Source organism: Nicotiana attenuata, chromosome 10 (assembly GCF_001879085.1).
Source record: "Nicotiana attenuata strain UT chromosome 10, NIATTr2, whole genome shotgun sequence".
Classification (NCBI taxonomy): domain Eukaryota; kingdom Viridiplantae; phylum Streptophyta; class Magnoliopsida; order Solanales; family Solanaceae; genus Nicotiana; species Nicotiana attenuata.
This window is the reverse complement of record NC_031998.1, coordinates 9,644,152-9,657,366: the sequence shown is the minus strand read 5'-3', so window position 1 is coordinate 9,657,366 and position 13,215 is coordinate 9,644,152.

Below are 13,215 nucleotides of genomic sequence, written 5' to 3'. Positions count from 1 at the left end.
ACGGATATCGCACTTTTCCGTTATTGCGCTTTGCTCGAAGTCTACCATATTTAGTCTCGATCGTTGTTGGCCTCGATCTCGACAAGCACCTCGATTCTCAAACTTGATACCTTATCTTCGTGCTCCGGTCAGATCCATTACGAGGCTGACCCTCGATGCAATTTCTTGGTCTCGATCAAATAGTAAAATCAGGTAGGCCCGATTTTAACCGTATACAGATAGTCCCCTCGTTTCTTGGAGTGTGATGAGAAGAAACGAATTGAGCCTTCAATTTTGCACCTCGACCTGTCATGACGTCATCCTCGTGACGTAAGCGATGGAAGAGACCAAAGCGTCTTGTCGGTACAGTTCCCAAAGTCATTAATGAGCGTCAGTTGGTGGTCGGCCACCAGTGCCTTTGAACCGTCGCCGTGATTCCCTTAAATAAGCCCCTTCTCTCACTAACTCAATCTTTACTTTCACTTCCTTCTAATCCCTTAAGCTTTTTACATCTCTTAAGTTGTTCCGTTCTACATAATCTCTAGCTTTCGTTATCAACCTTCCCTCAAAACACCAAGCCTTATTCTCTTCTTCTTTCTTTGAACTTATACAAAAATTCCAAAAACATCAAAAATTGTTCCTCAAAAGGAAAAAGCTTCTTCATCGTGTTCGGCCGCCATTAAAACACCGGTGGAGCCACGCCCTGGGGAGTGTGTTCCCGAGGGGTGTGAACTTACTTCCGACTTCAAAGTCGAGAAAACTTCGTCGGTCCCTGGTCGATGCGAGCCAATGTCGAGATATATATGCTCCATAACTGAGGGTGACCTTGAGCAGGTAAAGAAAGACTCCATTGGGAAGATATAGAGGTGGTGATTCCGGCCCTCGAACAAGACATCACTACCTATGCGAATGAGTTCCTAAGTGATTACACTAACCATTTCACATTGGGCCATGTCGATCCCGTCATCATCGATTTTTGCCGTCAATATCAAATTACCCTAGGTCAAATCCATCCCTCTTTTTGGCGGATTGTCATTCTGCTCCGATTCTTCGCGAGAGAAGTCGAGAGGATGTCTTTCACCCTTGACCATCTCATCAGGTTGTATAGCCCCCGTCTCTATCGAGGCGGGTTAATAAGGCTTCAACGTTGGGCTACAAAGGTGTTGTTCTCGAGCTTAGATGAGGACAAAGATCGAGGATGGATGGGCCGGTTCGTTCGAGGGAAGACTTCCGACTTAATCCCAGCCGAGAAGATGCCATTTCCCGAGAAATGGATTATGAAGCGTAAGTACAATCCCACCTATAGCTTTCATTTATTGTTTTTTTCCTTCGCTTCTTCTCATTGACATCCCTTTCTATGATGTAGCGCTCTCTTGGATGCCCGGTGTAATTCCTAACCTCGAGAGCTGGGTTCGGAACCTGGCTTCGACCTTTTCGTATGCTGAGCGCTCATGGAGTGATTTGGCAAAGGGCCGAGGAGGTCTTGGAAGAGGACCCTGGAAAAGTCCCCGAGTCATCGGAGACTGAAGATGCCTCCCACCAAAATAAGCAATCGGTGGTATGCCTGAAGGGGCCAGCTCCGAGGCCCTTCGAAATGAAGAGAACGCCCCAAGAGATTCACTCTGGGAAATAGTAATTGGAGACTTGCCGACTCTCCCTGCATTTTCCGAGGAGGCAATTCATGATGCCCAAGCTATTAGGACTCCCGATGTTGAAAGAGCCCATGAAGGGGAGGATATTTTCTGTGTTTGCTTTACAGGAGTTGAAGATGCTATCGGCTCGAGTGATGCATCGAGCCTTTTTTATGAGGCTCAATGAATCCTGAGTCGGGTAAGTCTCAACTCCCCTCATCGATATCACACTTGTATTTATTTATTCTTGTCTAATTTCCTTTCTTCTTTATGCATAGGCCTTGGGACTCCATTGGAAGGCATTTTCTAAATCCCGAGCAGAACTAAGCGATGCGAGGCCAATATTCAAAGGCTCACGGAGGAGAGAAATCCCCTAAAACTTCTTAGCAGGCAAAAAGAAGAGGAGATCAAGGACCTCCGAGCCGAATTGGCCACGGCTCACAAAGAACAGACCGACCTGATTGAGGAGGTAAAGAAAATCTTATAAGCTCATGTTATCAGTTTGAGGTCGATGGCTAACATAACAATCTCACAGGTTCAGCAGAAGGCCGAAAAGATCGAACAGCTCCGTGAGGAGGTTAACATGATAAGGGCAGAGACATTGGGGTCGAGACAAAACATGGACCGCCTTGCCTCGGAGAAAGATGTTGCGAGCCCAACTGTTATCGGCCAAAAGTCAGCTTCGAGGCATGAAGGAGGAAAGCTTAGCTCAAGCCAAGAAAATAGAGGAGCTCGAGGCTCGATTGGCTGCCGAACTTACAAAGGTTAGATCTGAGGCAGAAAAAGTACAGGCTGACGCGGAGGCGATCGTGGCCGTTTACTGATCTGATGCTGAAGCTGCTCAAGCTCGAGCAAAAGAAGTTTCCGATGCTGCTCAAGCTTGAGCATACTGGGTTGCCGACCATGCCAAGTTCCAGTCTTGAAGAGAGACTCTTGAGGAGATTCATGCACATGGCTTCAATCTTGCTGTCGAGATCGAGAATGCGAAAGAGCTTGAAGCCGAAGCCAAAACGTTGCTTTCTTCTGATGACGATGATTCTGGGAGTGTGAGTGGACCTGAGAGCTAGGAGATCCCGATGGCGAAAATGTAGCTCCCGAGGAAAATTAGGCACTTGGGATTTTTCTTTTTTGAATTTTTGTGTAGGACCCTGATCGGTCCTTGTAAATAATTTCATATGTATAAAAGATCTCTTTGCTTTCTGCCTTGTCTTTATTTCAATTTCTGCCTTGTGAAAATTCTGTTTCTCCATGCCTTGTTCATGAGTACAAGTCTTAGGCAATTTGGTCGAAGTCAGACTAATGTAGTCTTTATAATCGAGTGAGTACTTGCTCAAACTCGAAGTAGGATGACCCTTAGGTTTTAGTTGAGTGAGGATGACTTCTCGAACTCAAAAATAAAATGGCCCTTAGGCTCTTGAATTAGGCCGGTATGGCCTTAAAAAGAATGGCTTTTCTCCCTTTTTGGCTTAGAAAGTTAATCATATAAAAATTTGTTATGCCTTAGCACGAGATAAATTTGTACCCATTAGGGTTTTCAAGGGTTAGTATTATCGAAACCCTTTGCTTCGTTACGCCTTAGCGTGAAATAAGCTTGCTCGGTAGTTCGAATAATTCGGTACCCCTTAGGGCATTCGTGGATTAATGTGATCGATACCCTTTACAAATTTGCCGAGGGTAACCTTTTAAACCGGTTTTATGAAAATATTTGAAGGCCTATTTTATGACGGATTTCGGACGTCTTTGAGCCGTGTTAGTTTCGCCGTAGCCTTTGACTTGGGATTTGCCTCTTGGGATTGTTTCCCAGTTATAATTCGAAGTGTCAGTCCCCAAATGGGGTGGCCGTGGCCTATAAAAACGAGGGTTTCCTTTTTAAGGTCTTATGATCTCGAGATTTTAGTAGTTCAATTACATCGATTTTTCTAACAACAGTCCCCGAGTATGGGGTAAGTCGTTTGAACTTTAGTTGTGATTGGCCCTTAAGCCTGTTTCCACAACAGACCAAAAGTAAGAAATTGGAAAGTTAAATTTTCTCTAAGGCATGAAATATTTGGCAAGAAAAAATCTTTAAGGCATGAAATATTTGGCATGGGAAAATACTTCTCTCAATAGATTATACATGCGTATATGTTTGTCTTTAGGGCTCGAGTAATCTACATGGGCACGGTTCGTTTAATCGTTTGGCCCTTACAAAGTTTTACCTATCGAGACCATGTTGACACGAAGTACCTTCCTTGTAACAAAGTTATCATCCGATGGTGAACCCCCCCCCCCAGTATTCGGGATTGATTGTAAAGAAATCTCGGATACTGTTGAATTTCCCCAAGGTAGCACAAACAATGGTTGCCTGTTTAAAACCTCGCCGGAAAAACCCAATTGGGACAAAAACTGGTCTAAGGAAAAAAGAGTGCAACGTGTGCTTTCAAACATAAGGACTTTGTGTTGGAGAATTCCTCGATTGTCTTCGATCGAACACCTGCAATTGGTTAGTATAAAATATAAGTGAAAATGGAGAAGGTCGTACCTTAGCAGTAATATTGTTTGAGAAGTGATACGTTCCAATTGTTTGGTAGTTGCTCGCCGTCCATCGTGCCAAGTTTGTCGGATCCTTTTCCGATGATATTGAGGACCTGATTCGGTCCCTCCCAGTTCGGACCAAGTTTTCCTTCGTTTGGGTCTCGAGTATTGAGGGTGACCTTTCTCAGAACTAAGTCCCCAATTTTGAAGTGTCGAAGATTGGCTCTTCGATTGTAATACCTTTCAATCCGCTATTTTTGTGCGGCCATTCGAACGAGGGCGGCTTCCCGTCATTCATTTGCAATTCGAGACTGGTATTCATAGCCTCGTAATTTGACTCCTTTGTAGCATATTGAAACCTGAAGCTAGGTTCTCCGACTTCGACTGGGTTCAGAGCTTCGGCACCATAGACTAAAGAGAACAGTGTTGCCCCCGTACTAGATTTCGACGTTTTTCGGTACGCCCAAAGGACCTCGGGCAATACTTCTCTCCATTTTTCTTTAGCTTCGTTCAATCTTTTCATCAGATTTTGGATGACGGTCTTTTTTGCCGATTCGGCCTGTCCATTCACACTAGGATGATACGATGTTGACAGGATCCTTCTTATTTTGTGGTCTTCGAAAAACTTTGTCACTTTGTTGCTGACGAATTGCTTTCCATTGTCGCATACGATCTCGGCTGGTATTCCAAATCGGCATATAATGTGTTCCCAGATGAAGTCTATGGCTTCTCTTTCTCTGACTTTCTCAAAGGCCTGTGCTTCAACCCACTTAGAAAAATAGTCAGTCATAAACAAAATGAATTAGCTTTACCTGGGGCCGATGGTAGAGGGCCGACAATATCCATCCCCCATTTCATGAACCACCATGGGGATAGAAATGAGTGAAGTTGCTCTCCGGGCTGGTGGATCATCGACGCATACCTTTGACATTTGTCGCATTTTCGAACAAATTCTTTAGTGTCTTTTTCCATATCGGTCCAATAGTATCCTCCTCGATGACTTTGTGAAACAATGACTCGGCACCGAAATGGTTTCCGTAAGTGCCTTCATGAATTTCTCGTAGAACGTAGTCGGTGTCTCCTGGTCCCAAACATTTCGCTAATGGTCCATCGAACATCCTCCTATGCAGTGTTCCATCCTCGGCCAATGTGAATCGTGTGGCCTTCGTGCGTAGAGTCCTTGATTCTTTAGGATCCGATGGCAGCTTCCTGTTCTTTAGGTATTCGATGTACTTATTCCTCCAATCCCAGGTTAGACTCGTGGAGTTTATTTCGGCGAGTCCTTCTTCGATTACTGACCTCGAATGTTGTACGACAGTCCCCGACCTAAGTTCATCATCTTCGATCGACGACCCCAAATTGGCAAGGGCATCGGCCTCGCTATTTTGTTCTCGAGGTACATGCTGCAGGGTCCATTCTTTAAATCAATGTACAGACACTTGTAGTTCTTCCAAGTACCTCTGCATTCGATCTTCTCGAACCTCGAAAGTTCTGTTGACTTGATTTACCACAAGTCGGGAGTCGCACTTGGCCTCAATGACCTCAGCCCCCAAGCTTTTAGCTAGTTCGAGACCTGCAATTTGAGACTTGATGGCTATTCGGGGTTGATACTCGATATCGTACCCGCTGATCTCGATGGACCATTTGGCCAATCGACCCGAGAGTTCGGGCTTGTGCAAAATGTTAGAAGGGGGTAGGTGGTTACAGCAGAAATTGGGTAACATTGTAAGTACGGTTTTAATTTCCTAGAGGTGCTTATTAAAGCAAGTGCTAATTTTTCTAAGTATGGGTACCGGGTCTCGACTTCACCTAGGGTCCGAATAACATAATAAATGGGAAATTGCATACCTTGCTCTTCTCGAACTAAGACCCCACTTACCACTATCTCTGAGACCGCTAAGTACAAGTAAAGTTTCTCATCCACCTTTGGGGTGTGAAGCAATGGCAGGCTTGACAGGTATTGTTTGAGTTCCTCCAATGCCTGTTGACATTCCGGGGTCCATGCGAAATTGTTCTTTTTCTTAAGCAGTGAGAAGAACCGGTGGCTCTTATCTGAGGACCTCAAAATAAATCGACCTAGGGCGGCTATGCGCCATGTTAACCTGTGTACGACCTTGGCATTATCAACAACTGTGATGTCTTTGATTGCCTTGATTTTATCGGGGTTGATTTCGATCCCCCAATTTGATACCATAAAGCCGAGGAACTCGCCCGAGCTGACCCCGAATGCACATTTTTCCGGGTTGAGCTTCATGTTGTACCTTCTCAGTATGTTGAATGTCTCTTGCAAATGTTTTAAATGGTCCTCTGCTTGCAGGGACTTAACTAGCATGTCATCAGTATAAACCTCCATTGATTTACCTATTTGTTCTTCGAACATTCGGTTGACTAGGCATTGATAAGTAGCACCGGCATTTTTTAGTCCAAACGGCATTACATTATAGCAATAAATACCGTATTTAGTGATGAACGAATGATTTTCCTGATCCTCCGGGTTCATTTGTATTTGGTTGTACCCGGAGAAGTCACCGAGAAAACTATGGATCTCGTGGCCGGTCGTGGCATTGATCATGCAATCGATATTCGGCAAAGGAAAGGAATCTTTAGGGCATGCTTGTTTAAATCTTTGTAGTCTATGCACATTCTAAGTTTATTCCCCTTTTTAGGGACTACGACTACGTTTGCTAGCTATTCGGGAATTTTGCCTCCCGGATGGACCTTTTTTTAAGAAGTTGGTACCTCGTCTTTGATGAATGCATGTTTGACCTCGGACTGGGGCCTTCTCTTTTTCTTTACTGGTCAGAACTTCAGATTCAAGCTCAACTGATGGGTAGCAATCTCCAGTGGGATCCTGTCATGTCAAGTTGGGACCAAGCAAAACAATCCATATTTTTTATCGGGCGGATGCTTGATCAGTATGATTTGTTCCAGCTCTTCGACCGTTGACTTCGTTGCATTGGAATCATCCGGGATTATGAAGGTTCGAGGTATCATATAATCTTCATCCTCAAAAGTTTCCTGCTCTTCCGATCAGGCTGAGTCCAATGACTATGGTTGTTATTTGACTTCTTGTTTTCCCTTTGACTCTGATCCCTTTGTTAATGAAAGTGTCGATACCGGTATTACTTCATCGATTGCAAATATCTCTTTGGCAGCGGGTTGTTCACCGTACATCATTTTGATTCCTTCTAATGTTGGGAATTTCAAGACTTGATGAATCGTCGAGGGTACTTCTCTCATATTATGAATCCAAGGCCATCTGAGCAGCGCGTTGTACCTCATGTCACCTTCGGTCAATGGAACTTCGTTTCTTGGATTGTCCCGGCCACACCTACCAGCAAAATGATTTCCCTCTTGGTGGTTTCACTTGCCATGTTGAAGCCGTTAAGAACCCAAGTTGCGGGAACGATTTGATCTTGGAGGCCGAGTTGCTCTACAACACTTGATCGAATAATATTTGCCGAGCTACCTGGATCAATCAACACACATTTAACTTGAATTTTATTCATAAGGATAGATATTACCAGTGCGTCATTGTGAGGTTGTTCAATCCCTTCTGCATCCTCATCGTTGAAAGACAAGGTTTCGTCTTGTAAGTAATCCTGAGTTCGCTTTTCCCTCGTGATTGTTACTTTGGTGCGTTTAAATACAGATCCTTAAGGAATATCGACCCCACCAACGATCATATGAATTTCATGTTGTGGTTCTTCCTGTTTGTTTTTTCTGTTTCCATCCCTATCTATGAAGTGATTTTTAGCTCGATCACTCAAGAATTCTCGAAGATGACCCTCGTTAAATAGACGATCAACCTCCTCCATCAACTGTCTATAGTCTACGGTTTTGTGACCATGGGTACCATGGTATTTGCATATTTGATTAGGGTTTTTTTTAAGCTAGATTGTCCTGTAGAGGTCTGGGCCATCTACAACTCCCGATGCATCGATGCTGATGTTGTATTCTGACAGTCGTGGTGCTTCTGCGAGCTCGACATGTTTATCGAAGCCATTTTTACCCATGAGCCCTCGAGAGCTCTATCCTTGATCATTCCTTCTATCATTTCAAACGGGATTATGTCCTAGGCCGTTGTTTTCTATGATCTGCACTATATGATTGATACCGATCTCTGTTTGATCGGGGTTCTTTGTCGATGTCCCTTTGAATTCGACCGACGGGCCTATTTGGATAAAGAGAACCAGAAGAAGTTCCCAATTGATCATCCTCGACCCTAATCTTTGATTGGTATCAATTATGTACATCGGCCAAGGTTACAGCTGGATAATCAATTAAGTTCTGCTTTAGTTGTCGTGATGCTATCGAACTTCATTCATTCAAACCTTGAGTAAAAGCTTGAACAACCCAATCATCTGTTACCAGGGGTAGGTCCATGCGTTCCATCTTGAACAAAGATACGAATTCCCTTAACATTTCGTTGTCCTTTTGTCTCACCTTGAAGAGTTCCGATTTCCTAGTCGCAGCCTTTATTGCTCTGGCGTGTGCCTTCATGAAGGAATCTACAAGCATGGCGAAGGAGTAGATGGAATTAGGCGGCAAATTGTGGTACCATATCATTGCCCCTTTCGATAAAGTTTCACCAAACCTTTTCAATAGAACGAATTCAATCTCGTCATCTTCTAAGTCATTTCCCTTTATTGCGCACATATAAGAAGTGACATGTTCATTAGGGTCGGTGGTTCCATTGAATTTGGTAATTTCTAGCATGCAGAATTTATTCGGGATAGGCTTCACAGCAACACTTGTGGGGAAAGGCTTCTGCACAAACTTCATCAAATCCAAACCTTTTAGAATTGGTGGTGCCCCCGGTATTTGGTCAACCTGGGAATTATACGTTTCTACCTTTTATCATTTGCCTCGATTTTCTTTTCACCTAACTCGATCCGTTTAGTGAGCTCCTCCAGCATCTTCATAATGGCAGGGTCAGTCCCCGATTCATTGGCATTCGATTTCTCCAGTACAGGCTCAACTATATGAACAACCTCTTGTCATGTTTTGAGCTCGATTCTGCTTGGTGCTCGATTCTGATTTTGGAGTTGTGCTATCGCAGCTTGTTGAGTCTGCAACATTTCGAATATCATTCGAAGGCTAATTCTACCTTCTTCACAGCTCTGTGCGTTCTGATCGGGTGCTCGGGCATCTCTGTGGACACTATTTCCAGGTTTGATGCCTAGATTTGCATTTAGGGTTACGTGCGAACTGACATCGACGGGGTCTGTGATCGGTACTCCCTCGTGGCCAGCTTGAGGCACTTCGATCCCTAGGGTGGCTAGATTATCGTTTTCTCCATGGAAACTGAGGTTGTCATCGGCGTGAGTGGGTAATTCTTGCGAGTTAGACATGTTGATCCTGAAATCAAAAACACTCACAAGAACAAGCGTAAAGTAGTGTGTGTTACGAAGAATTAATACCAGGCAATCACTATTATCCTTAGCCCCACGGTGGGCGACAAACTGTTTACCCAAAAAAGTGGATATCAATTAAACTTATGTGGTTTTAAGGACACGTGATTTCACCTAATACCAGTAGACAAATGTAAAGATTAGTAATGAAAATTGACAATAGTATAAAGCAAACTAGAGTTACAACGTAATTCAGCCTTCGAGCTCGGATGCCCTCGAACTGGTTGGTGCAAGAATAGTAAAAAAAATGACAAGATGGTGAACAAAAGAGTGTAAACTAAAGAGATAATATTGTATTGCTTTGATATGAGTGAATGTAAGATGTTTACAAAATGATTAGAAATCTCTTTATATAGTAGAGGAGTCCTATCGATGGTACAATTCTAATTACGGAAGTAAATCCCATGATTAGCCTAAACAATCACCCTTGATTTGATATGTTTCGGGATTTTTGCCGTGATCTTCGACCGGTCACGGATATCTCATTTTTCCGTTATTGCGCTTTGCTCAAAGTCTGCCATATTTGGTCTCAGTCGCTGCTGGCCTCAATCCCGACAGGCACCTCAATTCTCGAACTCGATACCTTGTCTTCGTGTCTGGTCTGATCCACTACGAGGCTAAACCTCGATGCAATTTCCTGGTCTCGATCGAATAGTAAAATCGGGCAGAGTCATCATTGCCTCGAAAACCGCCACTGATATTACTTCCAATCAGGTATTGCCACGTATTTTAGGCATTAAAAGGAAACAGTGCACGTCGCTTCTATTTCAGGGTAAAAGTTTCATACACGATTCATTTTCCGCCTAAAATCTATCCACTTCCAGAAATTTTTCGAAAATTAACAAAAAGTAGGATTGACTATCTGTATTGGTAAAATACAGTCTTTGACACAAGGCCAACACAATAGTTGGGACGTGGCAAATGTTACTTAGTTAGCCCAAGTCATTAAAGGCTACTTTAGTGATTTGAGCCGGTAGGTCAATTGAGAGGACACATCCCGGATTATATGTTTCTGGATCACATAGTATCATCCCGAGAGTGACCAGCCAAAAAATCTCCAGTGTCCGGATAAGGTGATCAGCAAATCAGTAGGTTCTAAAACATCTAGGATTCGACATTAATCCCCGAGCAGTTACGAAACCACCAGGCGTAATATGTGGAACGAGCTCATAATGAGCCGGCGTAATTTTTGGGAGAAGTTACACTAGCTTGCACTATAAATACTCTCTCCCCTTCGCACATGTTTTTTTTTGGCGTAATACATACGGAGACACCTAAAGTTGGCATCATTTTTCATTTAGAAACTTAAACTAGGCCTCTTTCCATCTGAACTCATTTCGTAGGCATATAATATACCAATTAGACACGTTTGTGCAGGCTTATGAATTCACCAAGCGCGTGTCTGCAATCTCCGTCTACGTGGAACAAATAACCATTAAAATCGTGCCACGTTATTTAATTGTCCACTTCACCTATATAGTCTTATTTCCAATCAAATACAGAAATAAACAAACGATATAAACAAAATTATCCATGTTCCTTTTCCATCGATGAAAACAAAGAAAGAAACCACCGTTACTTAACAAGCTTCTTCTTCTTTTCATCAATGGTGTTGGAATCTACTATTTTCTACTGATCTCTTACGGTATTTACAATGCTTAAAGGTCCAATCTCTCCTTATTTTCTATTGTTGCAGTTAAGGCTTCTTTTTTTTTAAGTTTTGATAAAGCTAGGATTTTTTGGGGTTTTCTTTTGTGTTGGTCCCTTGGCGTTTTATGTAAGGGAATATTATGGATGACTCTATTTTAACTCGTTTTCACCATGGGGGTACATTTATCGAAGAACCTGCCCCAATATACAAAGGGGAATTAGATGCCTTTCTGTTGCTATCGATAAAGACCATTTCAGTGTTGTTGAGTTGTCCGCTTATGCTAAAGACCTTGGGTGTGCAGCTGTCGAAGGGTTTTTTTTGTTAAAAGGAAAAAATGGTGAATTTATCAAAGCCGTATCTGATTGTACTTCATTATTTGGCAAACTACAGCCCGGAACATCAAGCCAAAGAGTTCTTGCAATTGGTTCAACTTATAAGAGTGCAGCTCCAACAGGATTAGACCTTGGTTTTAAGGCTGGAGGCTTAAGGTGGAAGGGTCATGATGATGTCACAACTTTCCAGTTGCAGCAGATGAAGGCAAACTTCAGCAAGAAGTAGTATCTTAGGAACTTATTTTTTGACTATATGATTATGTAGCAGCAAACAATTATCTATAGTCAAGGTCTATCCTTGACTCTAAGGTAGCAACAAACGATTATATTTTGGGATCTAGTTTTTGAAGAACTAAACTCTTATGGTTCCATTCAGTTGTGTAATTTTCCTGTTCTTATTAAACTTGGTAAGGAACATTTCTTTGTATCAATGTTACATAGCAGTAATCAATAATATTGGTGCATTGTTTGTTTTGGAACTAAGTTATGTAGTCCCAGGGAGTACAACTAACATCCATTGGGCTGCAATAAGCACAATTGCTTACGCCTTGTTCTGTTTTGGGCAAACACCCTATAATTGGTGCTTTTCTGTTTGGACTGAGTGTACCTAACCAAATGCTTCAAGCAGCAATCTTGGATAAGCTTGATGAATTTGTGATGGACTTTCTTATGCTAATTTTCTCAGTAGAACATAGTGCAACAATCTTCAACACTTTAACAAAAGTCAGCTGTGCAAAAACATTAGTGTAGCAACAACAGCTGAAATATTTATTACTTTCAAAATACAACATTACATCGCAGTACTAAGATTACAAAAGTGCAGCAGCAACAACACCTAAAACAACAAAACTAATCTGCAAACCACATCAAAACACAAGAATGCACCAACATCTAATGACATCAGCAACAACACCTAAAGATCACGGCGAGACATCAGCCCTACAGTTTTCATAAAACGAGCAACAATACAACAACAACTTAAAAAGATCAGTCTTCTTTTTGCTCGAACTTTCTCCTCTTCAAAAGCTTTGACTCTCTTTAATAAACCCCAAATTATTTTTTTTGATTGAGTAGGCATCTCATCATCATACCAACAAAAATAATCACATCCACCCTTTTTCTACAAAAATCACAAACACATTTGATCAATTATTATTAAAGAAAATAATTAATAAAACAGGATACAATTAAGAACAAAAAGTTTACCTTTCCGATTTTGCAAGCAAAAAACCTACGATCAGAGTTTAGTTGGGTCCATGAAGTATTCAATTTTGGAGAAACACCACACTTACAAATTCGAGCGGCAACGATTCTGATAAGTTCGACATTAGTGGATATTATCTAAGTTTCGACCTTAATAAACTCGGCAACAACAGAAACGAGAGAAAGAAGAGAAGAAAAGTAAACACGGCAACAACAGAAACGAGAGAAAGAAGAGAAGAGACGAAAAGAATTGACACCAAGAAGAGAAGGAGAAGTGTTGGAGCAGCAAAATTGGATCTTTAACAATTGGGAAAGGGATTAGGGTTTAAATAGAGAGCTATTTACTTCACAGATGTTACCATTATGTGTCTAATTGGGCTTAAATAGGATGTAACTCACGTAATATGCGACCTGCATAAAACGTGTCCGATTGGTATATTATATGCCTACGAAATGAGTTCAGATGGAAAGAGGCCTAGTTTAAGTGTCTA